The sequence below is a fragment of the Calypte anna genome, chromosome 1 (assembly GCF_003957555.1).
Source record: "Calypte anna isolate BGI_N300 chromosome 1, bCalAnn1_v1.p, whole genome shotgun sequence".
Classification (NCBI taxonomy): domain Eukaryota; kingdom Metazoa; phylum Chordata; class Aves; order Apodiformes; family Trochilidae; genus Calypte; species Calypte anna.
The window spans coordinates 82675435-82695601 of NC_044244.1; positions in this window are offsets into that span (position 1 = coordinate 82675435).

Below are 20167 nucleotides of genomic sequence, written 5' to 3' on the forward strand. Positions count from 1 at the left end.
CAGGGTGCTGGTACTTTGCTGCTGCTGTGCCCCAAGGAGGTGGTGGAGGAGCAGCCCCGGGGCTGGAGCAGTGCTGTCTGGCACCCACTCTGGTCTGGTATGCTGACCAAACCAGTTACACCAGCACCCCTGTCCAACTTGGCCAAGACACAGGGAGGCCTTCAGGCAGACAAGGGTGGGGATGGGATCTGTGGAGCTGCTACAGCTTCTTCTTGGGTGCTGGCCAGGAAGGAAAGCCACCTGGCACCTCAACCCAGGTGGTGTGGGACCATCCATTACAGCCACTTGCTAGCATGGCAGATTAAAGTTGTAGCATAAGCAGGGTTATGCTACATGTATTGGTATACAGAGTAATTAATCAAGGGTCATCTAAAGAAACTAAATGTGAAGCTCCCCATAGGGTTGTAGCTGTCCTTATGCCTCCCATTTTCCAAGATGAACACTGTTTTGTCTCTTTGCTCATAACAACATTTTGATATCTTTCAGCCTTGGAGACCTATCTGGTAAAATTTCCCAGGTCTCCCAACTTCTCTACCGTAGAACTTCTCTAGCATGGACAAAAGCCCTGTCCTTTCCTTTCCTTCACATGCCCATCTTGTAGGCTGGGATCACACATTGATCCCATATTTCTTATTCAATTTTTTTGCCACCTCCTTGCCCCACCATCTCCCCTCATTTCCCTCTTCTACTGCTTTACTTTTTCCCTAGTTCTGAGGAAGGCAAAGCAGAAATTTCTTCCATGTACTCTGCGGGGCTGTGAAAAATATGCATCTGGTTGGGAACAAGCTCAAAAGAGAGAGAGAGAGGAGACACAAAGCCTGACTTTCCAGGCTGAGAACTGGACATTTTCTTCCAAGGCAAGCTCTTCTGAGGACTGACAGAGTAGGGGGGTGGAAGCCAAAGTTTCACCAAAGGTGACAAGGAGCATACGCAACTGGGGCAGGCCAGGTGTGTGTCTCCAAGCCCTCTTGTACATCTCAGCACTCTTCTGCTCCACAGTCAGCTCCACTGTCACACACCATCTCCTCAGGCTGAGAAACATCTGGTTTATAATAAGGATTGGACTTTTCCTATCTGTTGTGTTTGTCACTGCTTTATCTCCTCATCCTTGTGAAAGAAAACGTATTATCCTCCACTTGCGCTTACATGTGATTAGAAGTTGTCTTTTTTGGGAGACTGTTTGGGTCAGAGCTCCTGGGTAGGTGTAGAACAAATGTCTGATAAGAAGGTGAAATGTCCAAAACACAGTAATTTTACATGCCAGGTCAAAGCCCTTTTACAGAAAAGGCCACTCTCCTTTTCTGGGAGGTGATCCACTTACAAATTTTCTACAAATTTAAATACAACATGAGCATTACTGAATGAACTGACTTTATGCTAGGCACACATTACCGCTTATAACTGGCATATTAAAGTCACAGCCATGCGTATCCCCCTCACCCCTCAATTTTGTCTGTATTCAGAAAGATAAAATCATCCTCTTGGTAGGAATGACACAAAATGCCAATATCCTTTGCTCATCCTTGCAACACCTGTGGCAACACTGCTTTGACAATGCGTCTGCCTCAGCCTGTAGCTCAGCTGGTATCAGCTATTGTGCAAGTATCTCCTGGAAACCTCACAGTGTTTTTCCTCTGAAGCCAGCAGGGCCTGAAAGTGGGTCAGGTTCTGAACATGGATCGGAACTGGGATCTCCCTACTAGTAAATGAAAAGTCTGGACACAAGCCAGCAATATGTGCCTGCAGCCCAGAAAGCCAACCATATCCTGAGTTGCATCAAAAGCTGCAGTGGCCAGCAGGTCAGCAGAGGTGATTCTTCCCCTTTGCTCCACCATCATGAGACCTTCACCTGGAGTACTGCGTCCAGTTCAAGAAGAACATAGGCCTGCTTTAGTGGATCCAAAGAAGGGACAAAAAAGTGATGTGAGGGATGGAGAGATGGATGTGAGGGACCTTACCTGTTAAGGCGGGCTAAGAGAGTTGGGGCTGTTCAGCCTGAAGAGAAGCTTCCAGGGATGACCTTACTGTGGCCTTTCAGTACTTAAAGGGGCTTATAAGAAAGACGGGGACAAACTTTTTAGCAGGGCCTGTTGTGACAGGACAAGGACAATGCTTTCAAACTGAAAGAGGTTCAATTCAGACTAGATATTAGGAATATTTTTTTTACATTGAGAGTGGTGAAAAGCTGGAACAGGGGGGTAGGTAGATGCCCTGTCCCTGGAAACATTCAAGATCAGGTTGGATGGGGCTCTGAGCAACCTGATCTAGTTGAAGGTGTCCCTAATCTACTGCAGGGAGTCTGGAACTAGGTGACTTTTAAAGGTCCCTGCTACCCCAAACCATTCTATGATTCTATGACCAGTGTGGGCAGGGTGTGAGCAGCTGCCTGAGCCAGCACAGCTCCAGCACTTGCCCTTTCCTTCCCACATGCTGCTGCTTCATCCCACCCCATGTGCCAGGCTCTCAGGGCAAAGGCCCCGGGCACCCATGCCAGGAGGGGACAGCTTGGCAGGGCAGCCTCAGCTTCAGTAAGCTTGTGTTTGATGTGATTTGGGTAACAGCAGGACAGAAGCTAAAGCCCCCATGGCTTCCTAGGAGCTTCATCCATCCTCTGCAGCCTGCAGTGCTGGTGTGCCCGGGGCAGGCCTGGCTGCTGGCCTGACAGGCTGTGCAGACGCGGCAGGCAAAATGTGCTCCAAGCAGTAACCTGTTGCAACACTTTTGGGGTTACAACCTCCATCCGTGGATGTGCATTGTGAAAAGCAGGAAGGGGTGAGAAGTCAAACCCTGTGCGAGCGCCTGGGTGGCTCCTGTGTGCTGTATGCAAAAGCCTCCTCACCTCCCTGCTCTGCTCCCTTTGACCTTGACTTCAGCAAGGAGGCTGCCAGCTTAAATCAAGTGCAGACCAGCAGTGCTTAGCTGTCACATTCCAGTCCGTGTCGGCTGCCAGGCTGAGAAAAAATGAGTTTCAGGCCTTGGTGGTGCACATCTCACTTGCAATAGGACTAAATTAGCTGCTTGGTTATGAGAGCTGTATGGGCAGCAAAAACTGCTCTAACCCAGGAAAAAGAGCAAGGATTTGGGAAGCTCTCATTTAACTCTTCACTCTACCACAAAGCTATCATGTAACCATGCCCAAGTCACCTAGCTTTCAGCCTCCCTCCCCCCAGTTTCTTCCCTGAGCTTGGAGTAGGCACAGTTTCAGCAGGGTACTTGATTGGGACTTTGAGACCCTGTATGAAGTTTGGCCATCAAGGCCCAGAAGGGTCCACAGGAAGGAACTGGCTATCACAGACACTTGACCCTTTCCTGAAGGACTTCACATGCACTCTCATGGGTGCAAAGTCCTGATACACCTAGAGTAAACACAGGACTGGGACATTTGCTCCAGCCCTGCTATAACCTGTGAGTAAGAAGGCTTCAGGGCTGTGAACAAGTTACTCTCATCAATGCTCAATTTGCATTAAAAGCAGCAGCATTAGGGTTTTTTCTCACCTTCTCCCTCCCCACAAGTGCATGAAGTGCCTTTCAGGTAACAGGCAATACCCAAGGGTTCCTCGAGATGTTATCTCAGGAAATCTTGGGTTAGAGAAGGCTGCTGCTGCTAGGACAACACTTAACACAAATGTTTCTGTTGCTGCATACTCCTTGCCTGGTCCCAACCACTCTCCTTATGCTTCACGGCCTCTTTCTCACTTGACAGGCTGCAAATGAGGTCAAATGCTCTGGAAATGGTTTGCAGATTTTTCTGTATAAAACAAAAAGTTCCAAATGAAAGCTTCTCCAACACAGCACTATATGAGTAAAGAAAGATGTGTAAGATTCAGTGTTGAATTAAAGGTGGTGTCAATCAAACTGTTGCAGTTGACAGATTATGTATGGACAAACCAGGCCAGTAAAATCTGTGAACTTTTCATCTCTGCAAGGACTGAGATGCCCTCCTCTCAAACATCCAAGTGGCAGATTCCATGAATGGTAATTCGTGACTTATATTTGCACTGTGTGTCCATTCCATAGCAGCTTTCTTGCTGCAAATAGCAATGCTATGTGTCTGGCCCTGTACTGCTGTCTGGCACAGCAGTCTGAAGAAGTCTGGCTGTATATCTATCTATCTATCTATCTATCTATCTATCTATTGAGAGAAGTGATTCTCCCCCTTTACTCTGCTCTTGTGAGACCCCACCTGGAGCACTTCATCCAGTTCTGGAGCCCCTATTACAAGGAAGACACAGACATGTTGGAGTGTGTCCAGAGAAGGGCCATGAGCATGATCAGAGGGCTGGAGCAGCTCTCCTGTGAAGACAGACTGAGAGAGTCTGGGTTATTCAGTCTGGAGAGAAGGCTCCAAGGAGACCTTACTGTAGCCTTCCAGTATCTGAAGGAGGCTACAAGAAAGCTGATGAGGGACTTTTTAAGATGGTTTCAAACTAGAGAAGGGTAGATTTGGATTGGAAGTTAGGAAGAATTTCTTCACCATGAGGGTGGTGAGACACTGGCAGAGTTTGCCCAGAGAGGTGGTGGAAGCCCCATTCCTGGAAGTTTTTAAGTCCAGGCTGGGAAGAGCTCTGAGCAACCTGATCTAGTGGGAGGGTGTTGGAACTAGATGACCTTAAAGGTCCCTTCCAACCCTGAAAATTCTATGATTCTATGATCTATGATTCTATATCCATAAGATACATAAGACACAGAAGAATTGAGGTAAAGGAAACTAAGTCATAACAGCTTGGCACAAGGTTAACAAAATAAAAAACATATCCACATGAATCAAATCAGTACATAAATCATCCAAACTTCAGGATAACACCTTTTACTGAGGACATGGCCAGTAGCACAGATTTTTCTAGCAACTTGGGGGCTGTTCCTGCTTCAGATATAAGATTGCCACCTACTGACCAATAATCCCTACTTTGGGCAATACCCTAGATCCTGACCCTCCCTCCTAAGACTCTTCATTCTCCTCCCATTATCAGCAAGACTCCACTTCATCTAGTTGGTGATACCTGATCAGATTTCAACCAGAGGTCATATAACTGTACAGACCATTAAGCACCAGATCACTTGGGCAGAAGCAAATGGCTCCATTATAAGAAGTCCCATTACTCACGCAGCTCACCTTAGGCACCAGGATACCATCTGAACAAGGCAGTGAAGGCAATAAAAATGCAATCTGCCCAAGACATGGTTCCTGCTGGGGCGATCTGGATGTGGAAAGTATTTCCAGATACTTCCAGATCTGTGCTGCCTAACATACAATGGGAACACATTGCCAGCAGCTAGATTTACATGTCTGGCAATAGAACATCTGGACACGTGTTGTTGGTTTATGGTACCCTACCCCTACCTGCCAGATGCAGAAAGTGGGCTTTTAAATGATTTCTAATTCAAATGCGTATGAAAAAGTATCCCTGCTGGAAACTTCTCATTGTAGCACAGTTCTGTTTGTGCTGGAAAACCCAGCTATCACCACCCAATAAACCAAAGGAGTGATCTTGGAGGGATTCTTCTCAGTAAATGTCCAAAAATAGCAGATATTTCAAGAGGGTAGAAGGTCACGTAATACCCACCCTACAGCACTTCTGAGTCCTGTTCGTTACCTATGACAACCTGGCCATTATTTTGCTGCTTGCTAGGCAGTTTCTAACTCACAGAGTCTTTTTTTGGCCACTATTTTGCTGAGTATCTCACACATTTTTTGAGGCCTGGCTTCCCTTCACAGATCTGGGTTAGACACGTTGGTTTAAAATCTGCATGTTTCCAAGTTTTCTCTCTTGTTGCAGTCACAGCCTCTGCCTCTGACTCAGACTGGTGTTTCTGATAGGATCCCAGAGAAGGAGGAAACAAGGATAAAAAGCATCACACCCTCCTCACGTAGGCTGTAGTGCAGAGCTGAAACAGAAGATGAGGAAGAATCTGGGCTGGTGAGGGAGGGGGTTCAGCTGAAACTAACCCACATTTTGAGATTTCCTCCACTCTAAATAGGGCACTGAACCAGGGGCATTACCAGCCTCTCCTTCTCTCATACCGGGACCCAAACTGGCTATTCCTAATTCCTAACTATCAGAAGCATGAGCTGTCTGTCTTAAACCTCCCAGAGCTGGCGACAAAGCTGCCCTAAGAAGCAATTAATGCTGTCAGGCAAGGTAAGGGCAGGTTAGCATGGTAAAGGTCAGGGACAGAGGGGACCCAGCCCTGACCATGGGTGACGCTGTGTTTGCTTCTCTCTGGAGAGCTGCAGTCAGGGGAAGTCAAGCAGAGGCCACTTTGAAACAGTGGTGGAAAGCTAAATAGCTTTACTGGCAACTGAGGGGTAGAAAACTTAAGCATCTTAGCAACAAACAACTGATCCTCTGACCTGATTCCAAACCTGGTCTGGTGAGAATGGATGGTGACTCAGCCTTGGAGGACTGATTAGTACCCTGCCTGCCAGGATATGCTGGCCTCAATTTGGTTCTTTGGAGATACCAGCATGATGAAGAGCTCCTTGTATCTGGCACACGTTGAGAGTTTTAGGAGGCCACTACGCTGAAACTGAGTCAGCCACTTACCGTGACAGTCCGTACCTTTCAGCAGGAAATACCCTCAAATCTGGATGCCTTGGCATCCCATCAGAGGCAAGCTGGGGTGAGAAGGCACACACTGAGAGTTTTGTGAAGCTCCCCTTAGAAAGGCCCATGTGCTTGTCTACGTCCTCAAAACATTATCAAATGCTTTTTTAGGTGCCTACAGCCTTGGCTTCCTTTGCTCTTCAGGGTGTGGCTTTTAATAAAATACTTTTCCTGCCTCAATGGTTGCACAGTCTCAAATCTCATTCTTTGGCTCCATCAAACAAGTTACAGCTACAAGTGCTGTAACCAGAAAACCTCAGTATTGCATTTACAGCTTATTTTACAGTTCGTGATTATAACCCACACCAGTAAAAAGCCTGTTGTTTCTGCTTTTGCCTCCATAACTGCATTTACATGAAAGCTGGTGCTGATTGCAATTGTCTGGTGGGAGGAGAGGGAAAGAAAAGGTATTTTCCTCATTCCTAACAGCTCTATAATTTCCTAGTACAAGATAAGGCTAGGTCATATCATAGATCTCTGTAATGAAGGACATCCCAGGGCAGATAGGAGGTAGATAGAGGCAGGCTGCCCATTCTAGCTGGGTGAAAGAGCCTCAAAGAAGAAAGTAGAGCAAAAGCTCACACAGGACTGAATCCATACCAGATCACTCTCCTCTTTTCAGCAGCAGTATGGTGGAGATGAGCTCTAGTATGAGGCAGGAACAGACGTTTTTAACACTGTGTTCATTAATATCCCTTTAGTTGAAAGGACAAAAGATATTAAGTCCCAGCTACTTTCTCTAAGAATTCAGAGACATACTGGTCAACAACCCAAGTCCACCAAGAAAGACAGCCAAGAAACAAACTCAGTGCTTATGACAGTTCTAAAAATAAAAAATAATTTTCACATACCTAAACATTTTCAAACTTTTCCTAGATACCCTAATGCAACAAAGCAAGAGGAAATTTCCCCTCTTTTCCATATAACAATTTTCTGTCTCAAAAGGGTGTTGAAATAAGGAGTGGGAAATGAAATACAGTACATTAGGAAACATTGAATGTAGTATTTACCTGTCTTGGTACATCTTTTTTCTTCCAATGGTCTTTGCCTCTCTGCTGGTTGCCTTTCTGCCTGAGTTCATGCATAGAATTTGACTCTTGATCTGGGAGCCACAACTGGAGTGTATTCTAGTTTTGCAAAGGCCTGCCTGGGGAAAAAGAAAAAGAATGGTGTGTCATTTTACACCTTCAGCTCATTCTTCTTGGGCTTTTGCTGTCACACCCTGTTGTACCTCAGAGTCTGAATAATGCTGCCCAGCAGCTCAGTGCAGACACATGCTCTTGAAGGGATTTTCCCTCTGCTCTTACCTTGGCATCTGGATGCCTCTTGGTTTACATAACTCTGAGAAACATCTGGGATTAAAAATTCCTAATACCTCAATTTGTTATGGAAATAAACCCCACACTTGTTGGATAAGGATGCTGTTTGCAGTTTACACCACTTGTTGAGTCAGAGGGAGGAGGAAGAGAGGAGAGGCTGGGTTACCCTGCACAGTTCGTCCCAGTTTTTTTGATAGTCATCCTGGGCAGCCGATTGCACCCTTCCTGAAATACACAAAAAACACCAGGACACTGCTTTCTCCCAGCCCAGCTGAGGCTCTCTGCACATTTCAGAGAAGTATTTTTAGTGCCAGGGAGCTGACAGACCTGTAGAGGGACGGCACCTCTCCAGAAGCTGTGTTGGTCAAGTGTGGGGCATCCATCCACCCTGTGCCTCTGCCAAAGCTCTCCTGACCTGGAAAGAACCCACTTCTTGCAGAGGTGAGCAAGCTGCCTGCCCACTTTCCCAGGCTCCCCCTTCCCAACATCTCTCTACACTGCTGAAAAGCATCCTGCCAGTTTTTAGGCCACACACACCTTCCTGGTGGGAGCCCAGCCCAGCCCAGCTGAGCAGGAGGTACCCCCTCACCCCAGTAGCTATGGGTGGCCACTCTTGGTGCCCTTGGCCAGCCCATTCCAGGTTCGGACCAGAAACCCAGCTCTGGTTTCTAGCATCCATCCCTCCCAGGAAGATAGTTAATTTTTTTAAAGTGCAGTTTTCTATTGTTCAGGAGATTAAGTACATAGCTGAGGCTTGTGGCATTTTTCCTCTGGGATCTCATTAGGGAGGAGGAAAAATGAAACTATTTATTTATTAACTCCTTCAACTCCAAAATGAGACATCAGAAAGGCCCCAACAGGGCAGGGCAAAGGCTGACTTAGCTATTGCTCTGACTGTGGCTGCTAACCTAGGTCCAGGGAGATGGTAAGACATAGGAAAATACACCCTGATAATTGTTGAAAGCACCCAGTCAGCCTCCAGCACTCCCCTGTGCCAGTGTTCCAGTAACTGGATGATAAATGTTACAAAAAATCTGCATACTTTCATACAGGAAAGTTTGTAATATTTTTCTTAAAGCTGCGGTTCCTGGTATTGAGGGACTGCATTAGGTGCTTTGATTGAAGGGAAACAGGATTCAAGGTGTGATGACTGCAAAGAAAAGCCTGAAAAAAACTGTACACCAGTGGCACCCATAGCCCGAGGGCATAAATAGGAAATTTTTTTCTGTTTATTTACTTAATAATAATTTGATTCCTATATTTTGAAGGCCTCTTCCTTGATGACTAAACACATGACTTTAGTAGCAGTGCACACAAATATTTATTCTTTGCACAAAGATTAGCATTTTACTTGACATTTGAGGCACCTTGGCTCTTCTTTTCAGAGGCAGCAAGCACACAGCACCCCCATGATCTCCACGAAGCCCTCTGCTTACCTCAGCAAGAGTCTGAAAACACTCCTATTCAAAAGCAGGTCTGGTAAAAAAATAAATAAAAAACAGCTCTGGGGGCTACCTACAGATGTACAGAAACCCACCAAGAAGAAATATTGCTGACATGGTGTGCAGTAGATTTCTCTTTCATGGCCTCCAGTACACCTTAGTTAGCCAGCTCACTATTTATTAAAGTAGGTTAGATATAAAATGCAAAATCAGTGTAGCGAAGACTGCAATAGACCACATTTCTCATGTACTTTGAACTGTCTTATCTGCACTCTATCCCAGCTCCTGTAAGGGCTACCTAACATTGTAAATCTTTTAATTAACATGTATGAATGTTTAGAACAAACCCACTGGGTACAGGGAAGTTTCCTTTGTGTCCCTCTTGCAAACTATACTGACAGGTAGTGTTTGATCTTGTTCAACTAGCTGGTTTAGGGTACTTTGTCCCATGAGAATACAAAAGGAGCTTCTGATCTCAGGACACAGGTTATGCTTTTAAGATCACAGACTATGAAACAACAAGGCAGACTGAGATATTTTACAGGACATAGTACTACTAATTATTTTTAATTTTATTTTCCTATAGCTATAAATTGACCTGAGTTATTTGGGGTTTTTTTTTGAAGAGAGGGAATAAATCACAATGATACATTCAGCAGTGCCCTACAGTAACATCTGAGAGAGAACATATGCTAATGTACCAGTGAGATTCACTGATATTCGGTTGAGAGCAGCTATGTAATTTTTTTCCCATTTTGCCATTTCCAAAGGATGAAGTTACTCCCCCACCTGCTCCTAGATACCAGGATATAGCAGTTTTTAGACACCTGAGTATAATCACACATTTTTCTCAGGGTGGGCTTTTGTTTATTTCTCAGTGCACCTAGTTGGACAACCATCGACTGAAATGTCATACTTCTTTCAGTAGATTTCTAGCTGGGTGCCTTTCACTGTGACGGGGCTATTGAAAACCAAGTCATCCCTGGAACTCAGGAATACTAGGGAATATGAGCAGGGCAAATTTTCCAATCTTAAAATCATTACATTCAGGATTCATTTATGCCTGAAGTTTATACTGGCCTGTATAGGTTAATTAATCCAAATATCCAGGCTTTCCCTTTCTGATTGCATTGTCCAATTCTGGTTTTACAAACTGCTTCTTAGGTAAACTGACTTATGTACATGTGTGTGCAGTGTCAAGAGCTACATAAAACAGTTAAAATTCTTTTATTAAATTTGTGAAATGAGTTTTCCCTATTTTATTTCAGGAAGTCGTGTAAAACAGCAGTCTTGAACTGAAAAAAAGGAAAGAATGTACCTTCCAATCAATACAGTTTTAATGAGAAATTATTTTTGAGGACAAATGGTCAAAAACTACAAGCATTTTTGTGCAAATATGACACAGAGACAAATGAAAGAACACCTATTTGTCTTTATCTCACGCAGCCCTAATTTAACCAAGACTATCCCCAGTGAATAATATAGGAAGATTGTAAAGGAAGAGGTTAAACTTTTAGTTGGCTGTTTACTGTTTCAGTTCCAGGCAGCATTTATGTATCAGCTCAACACTTGTATAGCTTAGGAATAATAGTGGGTGTATACTGACTGTAAATAACCTGCAAGTTACAAGCCTATGAACAAATTATGACCTGATGTAATAAATCACCTCAGACACTCTTGTGGTTTGTGACATGGTGGCCACTCAAAGCTCTATACACTCTACCATGCACTGTCCACGAGTACTGCCATGCAGAAATGCATGCAAATTAAAATATTTAAGATTATTTTCTTATGTTTTTTCTTAGATAGGGTGACCTATTTGCAGCAAATCTAAGCTAATATAAAGACAGGGTTGCTTGGGGCCACAGGTCAGGCGGGGCCAGGAGCTTGTATTTGGGCGAACCTAGCAGTGTTGAGTACACAGGAGTTATGCTGCTGAGCTGACTATCGCTGTTGCTCTTTCAAAAGCACTTTTTCTGCCCAGCTTCACTAGAGCGACTCGAAACACCAACAGAGAAATATTTGAAGAGTGCCATCAGGAAAACACTGAGAGTGAGTGATGATAAGAGGATGACAAAGCAACGGAAAATGATCTCAAGGGAGACAAGGCTGGAAGAGTCACTCCTCCTACTGCCCTGCTATCAGGCTCTGCAGTTTGTAAACCCACCACTGCTTGTGGTGGCTTTTCAGATGGACAATGGTAACAGTAAAATGCTTTTTATGTTACAGTGCAGAGCTAAATGTTTTTGCCTAAACTGGCTTTGGTTGTAGCACCTTTAGGTTGGATATTAGAAAGAATTTCTTTACTGAGACGGTAATCAGGCATTGGAATGGGCTGCCCAGGGAAGTAGTGGATTCTCCATCCCTGGAGATATTTAAAAAGAGACTGGATGTGGCACTCAGTGCCATGGTCTGGTAACTGCAGCAGTTGTGGATCAAGGGTTGGACTTGATGATCTCTGAGGTCCCTTCCAACCCAGCCAATTCTATGATTCTATGACCTTATGCATCTCTAGCACAATTGCAAAGGCATAGAGTCATAGAATGTCAGGTTGGAAGGGACCTCAATGATCATCTGGTCCAACACATCTAATATTATTGTTGATATGATGTCTCAGCACCCCAGTGAGCTGAGACTTAAAACTTTCCAAAGTGGGAGAATCCACCACTTCCCATGGGAGACCATTCCAATGTCTCATAGTGAAAATTTTTCCTCTTGTGTTCAGTGAAGCACTGCCTTAATTCAGGGAAATGCTGATCCTTCATTCCTGTGTGTTAGACTGCTTTATGAGTAGCAAAAACTTGGCTTCTTCTATTGACAGGCTTGTACAGATCAGGATCAATTTATTTCCAGGATCAGTCCCTTCCACAGGGCTCAGAGCAGCAGTAAAGCAGCACAGGCAGCTGCTGGCACAAGGGCACTTCTGAAGCAGCCCAAGAACTCCTTCAGGAAAATTGCCCTGTGTGTCCAAGGCTTTAGAAAGCAAGACACCACAACCATTTCTCATCTGACCAAAGAGAGACAATGTTAAATTCTCAGGCATAATCGCTGACTGAGAAAACTGACAACAGGAAAAGAGATTTAAGCAAGAAAGGAAGAGAGAGTAATAGCAAGCCTCAGAGGCTTACAGCTATTTAATTCAATCAGAAAAATGTAACAGCTGTTTAGTTAAAAGTAGCACCCTTGTATAATTGCTGCAATTATGCTGAAGTATATTATTTTGGTTATACCAAATTGACTGCAACTTTCTTCAGTGCTCAATGCATTTATCCTGCTAAGCCAGCACACAAGCTGAACACATCCCCAGCTGCTCCTCCCCACCTGCCGTGCCAGCCCCCCTCCCAGGTCCTCAGCTCTCTTGGAGGGACTCTCACAACAGACAAGATATTGCTGTGGCTAGGAAATGGTTAAGAACTCCTAATTTTAAATGCTTCAGGGAACACAGGGGGCCTCCCTGCTGCTATGCTGCATGAAGGTTTACTGAAGTGTTTATTAGCAGTACTGCTATAAACAGGGAGATCTACTGTTATCAGTAAGGTAATCTTTGCATACCCACTGATAAGGCTGGGTGAAAATGGACATCCCCAGGCACAAATGTTTTCTGTGTATCTGATAGGACTGTTAGACCAAGGTATGCATATTTTTTTTGTGCCTGATATTTACAAGAACTGAGCTTGCCAGCAGACACTGTTGCTCTTAAGGTCTTCAGAAGAGGAAGCCCACTTCTCTGATACAAAGGTATTGGTAGTGCCAGCTGATATTGCAGGCAAAAGGACTAACAGCAGGTGCCAAAAGTATAAAAAACAGAATACTTAAGTAAATCCTGTATGAAATATGCATGATACAATTTCCTTCTTTCAGGATCAAGTGACTAATTGTAATTAGTTGAATTGTTAAGGTAAAACCCATCTCCTAAAGGAACTTGCAAAGGATTTCCTAAAATAGCCCTCTGAAATTTCCAAGTCTCTTTTATGTTCTACCAAACAAAACAATAAAGCAGCCAAGTAGTCACAAAGTGAAAGCGTCTCCTCCCTTTCCCTGCTTTAGAAAGGTGGAGATGGTTGTTCTCTTGGCCTGACTGATGGCTGCAGATTTACCCTTGAACTGACCCCTGTATTTCATTGGAAATAACACTGGTATACAGCAGGAAGGAAGCAGGGGTGGCTTGTGGCTGCTGAGATAAAGAATCTCTTAATGAGCACTGCTGCTGTGGGGGAGCTTTATCAAGGAGGTCTGCCCAGCTCTTGGACTTGAACTCAGTCCGTCCTTGCTTCTGGCAAATGTTTTCACTTAGAATTGAAGTCTTGAAGCCAAAAATTTCCCCGTACCTAGAGGTGCTCAGTTGGGATTTGGCATTTCCTAAAGACATTCATCCCAGTAGAATGGATTCTACTATCTTGGGGGCTCAAAAGGGAAAGCAAACGCCTGGGACCTGCAAGGCTGGCAGGTCAGAAGCCTGGTTAACAGGCTCCAATCAAGCACTGATGACTGGAGATAGTGACCAGAAGCAGTTCCCAGCTGGCAGGGGTTCAGCTTCCTGTGTGATTTGAGTCAATGGCACTGGGCCAGGGATCAGCAAACAAAGTACCCTCAGTACAGCAAACAGAGATGCCAGGGACTGGGTGGCTGAGCAGAAGCCGGGCTCTTCTTCAGTTTTTTAGACACAGCCTCCTACTGCCAAGGCAGTGGTGCTCATCAGGGATTTTGGTTATCAGGACCATGAGCTGAGGAATCTGTGGGTGTGGAGCTGTTCAGAAATTTTCATTAGGGCCAAGGTGGGGATACAGAGAAGCAAAAGGGATACTGCTGGCTTGCTGATACTGCTGTCCCATCCTCCACAAAACTCCACCAGAGATTTATAATCCTGAACAAGTGTCGACAAACTAGAGGCATCTGCCCCTCACCTCATGAGGGAATCTACCACAAGGCTTGCATTTTGGCACTGAAACTGGGCACAGTGCCTCAAAAAACAGTGGAGCCACTTCTTTGGTTCAGCCTTTTGTGCACTGCTCTGTTATGAATGGACAGGATTCCAGGTCTGAATATGAGACTGGAGACACCTTCAACTTGAAGCAGCTTTCTCATTTTTCTGAGGTCTAAAATGCCACGCCTAGAAATTTCTGAGACAGGAAGAGTTAGCATTTCAAATAAGCAACCTGATATTCAAAGCAGTTGTCTCTGACAGAGGCCAAGTCTTTATAACAAGGTTGTCCAGGGACACAAGTGAAGAGAATATACTTGGATTAATGAAAGAAGTGAGTAACAATAGATTTAATTAATCAATAACCACATAGACACCCTTCGGAACTGCTGCCAGCCGGCTGGAAAGTTTCTCTCTTGCGTAACAAAGTCAAACTCTAAGTGCTTTATTGCTCAATGGAGATTTTTTTTTTTAAAAGCCTTAGGTTTGCATTTCATCTGGAATTACTGACCTTTCAAAAGCATTGACCCTTTGGTGGGAACTTGTTTGTTGTTTTGTTGTTTTGTTGTTTTGTTTTTTTGTTTTTCTTCTGGTGAAAGGACAAGAGAAAATATCAAATACACAAGGTGTAGGTGTCTCAGAAATACCTATGGTGATTTCTCCAGAATGAACAATGCGTCCCAGAACATATTTTGAAACACAGACTCTAAGCCAATAGCTCCCAAGGTCATACCTGCTGCATGTGCCCATGAACACATGCTTGGAAATGTTCAAAAGTATCTTTTCTTTTCCTCATGGTAAGTGGCTTTTCCAAGGACTATACAGGCAGAGTGCTAGAGAGAGAGAAACTGTCACCTTGAAGAACAAGAGTGCCATAAAAAAGGAGAACTAGCAGTACCAAAGAGACCAGTCAAGGTAACACTGAGCAGCACCTATAACCTAGAACATAAGTGACTTATCTTAAATCAGAAAAAGTCACTCCTTATCTGGAATAGCTGCACCTGCAGGTAGAAACAGACATACCAAGAAAAGGCATGACCAAACTAAAACATGGAAAACACTATTTCTAGCCTGGTGGGAAAATCAGCTCTGTAAGACTGCCCTTCCTGTAGCACTTGGTTTTAATACAGCCCCCCAAAACTGAACAAATTAAATAAGGAAGGAAAGACTTCCCTCCTCGGGTGATCTAGCCTACTGTCCTCAGTGGGATACTCCAATTCATCCCCACATAACCAGATGAATCAGGTGTAAAAAAATTGATCCATTTGAAGTGCAGTCTCCTTGTTTCTCTTCTTAGGATACCTCCTCTTCTCATGTAGGTAAAGAAAATGTAGACACTTACTTCTGATCCTTCACTGGTGACCTGGTGTTTGGAACTCAAGCACTGGAACTTGAGTTTCTTTTCTGCAGTTCCCAGAAAGTTCAATAGGAGTAGTTCTTGCTAGCCTTGTGCTCACTTAGGTTCACCAATCCAACGAAAAGACACACCATACCTCCTTACCAATATTTCTAAGATCATATGTTACTTCTGGAAACTATTTTTCAGTGTCAGTATCCTAAGAAATAAAGCATATTAACCTGAAGTACAAATTTGCTGCCTTTAAGTCATCTGACTAGGCTTCTACGAGGAAGAGCTGAGGGAGCTGGGGTTCTTTAGTTTGGAGAAGGCTCAGGGGAGACCTCATCACTCTCTACAACTCCCTGAAAGGAGGGTGTAGCCAGGGGGGGGGTTGGTCTCTTTTCCCAGGCAACTCTCAGCAAGACAAGAGGGCATGGACTTAAGCTATGCCAGGGGAGGTTTAGGTTGGATATTAGGAAAAAAATCAAATGAATTCTAACGAGGGTGATCAGGCATTGGAATGGGCTGCCCAGGAAGGTGGTGGCTTCTCCATCCCTGAAGGCTTTTAAGAAGAGACTGATGCTCAGTGCCATGATCTGGTAACCACAGTGGTAGTGGATCAAGGGTTGGACTTGATGATCTCAGAGGTCCTTTCCAACCCAGATGATTCTGTGATTCTGTGATTCTAAAATCTCAACAGCCCCCCTTCTCCAGTCTTTCCCATGCACACTCATCTTCTCAAGTTGTGGTAAGTGTTCTAAATCAGACAGAGGTTTAATAAATACAAAGGAAATCTTACTTGAAACAAGTACATATTTCTAGACGTTTTAAAGCTATGATCACTGATTAGATTCAAATCAGTACATCTTATAAAAAAATGCAACAAACAAATTCCACAGTGACATCAACACTGTAAAATATGCAAAGGAAGATTATTTTACACACTGAGAGGCTGTGGAAGGAGCAGAGAACAGCAAGGAAAGCAAATAGTAGAGAATTGCAAGTGTTTGTGAAAGAACAGCAGTTTTCCTTCTTATTTTGCAGTTTTGAACTTTTAAAAATTACTTGGTTTATTTTATTATATTTTACACTGCTGAGTAACCATCTATACGTGGCCCTATAGCTGCACACCAAGTTAGGTCTTTTTGGATTGATGAAGTGCAAAGAGCTGATGGCCAGAGAAGCCAGCTAACCAGCTTTCAGATTCAGAGATCCAGGTTATGTAGCGTGTATAGGAGAGGTAGGAAACAGAAAGTGTCCATTTCTCCAAGCCAAGAGCTCTGGACTTGATGTTACTCTGCCTTTTCATTAATATTTTTCAGTGGTTGAATCCCTAATACTTTGAGGCAGGAAAGGGATGAAAAATAGCCCTAGATGTATTTCTGCTGCTTCAGCATATTACAGTAAGATACTGTTGTTCTCTTTGAAAGAGATCATGTTGAAGGCTGGAGTCTAAAGCAAGAAAAGATCTTACAGATCCAGGTCCAGTTTCTCCTGCCCTTGCGTATGTAGAGGAACTGCACTGAAGGCAAGGGTGCATTGCTGTGATCAGAACTGCACTGCTTCTCTCAATCCAAACAAGTCCTGATTTAACTGGTCTCCTTCCTGGTGCTTAGATTGGTGCTCTGATTCAGCAAGCAGTCCAGCTGAATCAGACTATGCCCACAACAAACATAGTTTGTTGGACTGGAGCCACAGTTCTTATCTTCCAAAGTAAAGCCCACAGTGTTTCAAGTGCTCAGCTTAAGGTAGGAACACTGGTTATGGCCTGTTGCTGCTTAGGATCTATTATGTTTGACATGGAAAACTCAGGAAGCGTGGGCTAGATGAGTGGACAGTGAGGGGGACTGAGGGCTGTGCGACAGAACTCAGAGGGTGGTGATCAATGGAGCAGGGTCAGGTTGGAGGCCTGTGACCAGCAGTGTCCCCCAGGGATCAGTACTTGGTCTGACCTTGCTCAACATGCTCATCAAGGACCTGGATGAGGGGACAGAGTGTATCCTCAGCAAGTTCACTGATGATACAAAGCTGGGAGGGCTGTGCTGCCATCCAGCATAACCTGGACAGGCTGGAGAGCTGGGCAGAGAAGAACCTGATGAAGTTAAATAAGAGCAAGTGTAGGGTCCTGCAACTGGGGAGAGAGGAAAAACCCCATAGCACCAATATAAGCTAGGGGTGGACCTGCTGGAAAGCAGCCCTGAGGAGAAGGATCTGGGGCTCCTGCTAGACAGTAAATTATCCATGATCCAGCAGTGTGCCCTTGCTGCCAGGAAGGCCAATGGAATCCTGGGTTGCAGAAAGAGGAGTGTGGATAGGAGGCAAGGGAGGTTGTTCCCCCTATCTACTCTGCCCTGGTGAGACCACAGCTGGAATACTGCATCCAGTTCTGGGCTGCCCAGTTCAAGAGAGACAGGGAACTAATGGAGAGAGTCCAGTGGAGGCAACAAAGATGAGGATTGGAGCATCTCTTATGGGGAAAGCCTGAGAGAGCTGGGACTCTTTAGCCTGGAGAAGGCATAGGGGAGACCTTGTTAATGTCTACAAGTATCTAAAGGGTGGGTGCAAGGAAGAGCCAGACTTTTCTCAGGAGTTCCCAGTGACAGGACAAGGGGCAATGGGCACAATCTGGAACATAGAAAGTTCTGTTTAAACATGAGAAAACCCTTTTTTCCTAGCAGGGTGACAAGGCACTGGAACAGGCTGCCCAAGGAGGTTGTGGAGTCCCCTTCTCTGGAGATACTCAAAACCTGCCTGGATGCAGTCCTGTCTGGTGTGCTTCAGGTGATGCTGCTTTTAGTGGGAGAGTTAGACTAGATGGTCTCTAGAGGTTCCTTCCAACTCTGATAATTCTGTGATTCTGTGAAAAGTCTTTAAAAAACATAGGAAAAGAAAATTATTGACGCCACAGAAATATGAACAATCAACAAGTGACTTTAGACAAAGAAAGAAACCTAGTGAAGCTTTCTGAAAGCAAACAGTTTTCTTGTATACAGAGGCAAGTCAATTGTAGTTTTATTAACTAAGAAAACTTACAATGGGGTAAATCTAATTTTCAACTCAAGCCCATTGAATGCTGTTTAAAAACACCTAACAACCTTAAATGTTGTGCTTGTACCAGAGGTTATTGATAAGGTAATTTAAAAATCATCTATTTTACCGGTGTGCTGTTCACCTTTACCCCTGACTAGGATAAGGAATGTAAGCAAATTTAAAAAATCCCCTCCTGTTCCAGCTCTGTAATAGGGCATCATTGGTACATTGAGGTACATCGGGGTATTTCCACCAATAACATTTTGTTATAGTGAATTTTGTTATTTGTTCATTTATGAATGCAGTTACTCAGATGCAGGCTGGATCCCACAGCCAGCCCAGAAGCCACCTGTTTAAACACAGGACAAGCCTATCTCATACAGTTGGTCCCTTCACAAAACTATAGAAAAAGAGGAGGGTGGTTTTTTTCACCTTTAGCCCACTCAACCCAGGCCCCTCTTCACAGATGCTTCTGAAACTACAAGGTCAAGCTATCCCTATAAATCTTTAAAGGTTCTTGTGGAATTTGTTTTCCCCCAACCTCCTGTTTACCTCTCCGGGCTTGGTTTTTGGGAACCCAGTGGAGATTTCCATTTATCTTTATTTATATAATGAGATTATAGCTCACAGTCTTGCTGTTTGAACTGTAGCCTGAGCAGAAATCATAGAAATATTGGGCTGGAGGGACCTTGGAGGTCTCTTCCTCACAACATAGCTAACATTCCTAAACCATCATTGACTAACAGAAGCTTTGTCCTTAAAAGGACTCCAGAAACAGGGACTTCACAGCCTTCAAGGCTGCTTCACTGCTTCTCTCTTCCTCTTTCCAGAATAAATCTGCTTCTGATACTTAACCAAAATGTTTGTTTATGCAAACAAAGCTGGCCACTATTTGCTGCATACCCCTCCTGCCACGGAAGCAGAGAACAATTAATCCCTGTTCCTTTTATAGCTCCATTAGGAGACAGTTTTCCACTTTGCCTCCCCATTTTCTTTCTTCTAAAATCAATTCCCTCAACCATTCTGCTGTGTCCAGGTTTTCTAGACCTGTGACAGTCTTTATCAGTCACTTCTGAAACCACTTCAGTCTGTTTCTAAAATAGAGACATGCTCTAGATAGGCTGGTGTTTTCAGTCTGATGTTTCTAGTGAGTTTCTTGAATATTTAAGGTATATCAGATGATATCACAAATTGAATCAGGCTTTCACTAGCAAAGGAAGCAATTACAAACTGGCAAATTCGGTAATTTATTTTTTGAAATTTTTTAATATTATCACAAGAGTTTCCCAGTATTCTGGTATGTCTACCATACCATCATGAAAATCATCAGAATGAAAATGCCACAACTGTGCACATTATATTACTTTTGTTAGCGTAACTCTTGGCCTCATGGGGTTTTATTTTGGGTTTGGTGTTTGTTGTTTTTTTTAGTAATGTAATGATATATTAGGTAACAAAGCACCTAAAAGCATAGATGTCAGGGAGAATTAATCTGATATTTGTAAGACTAC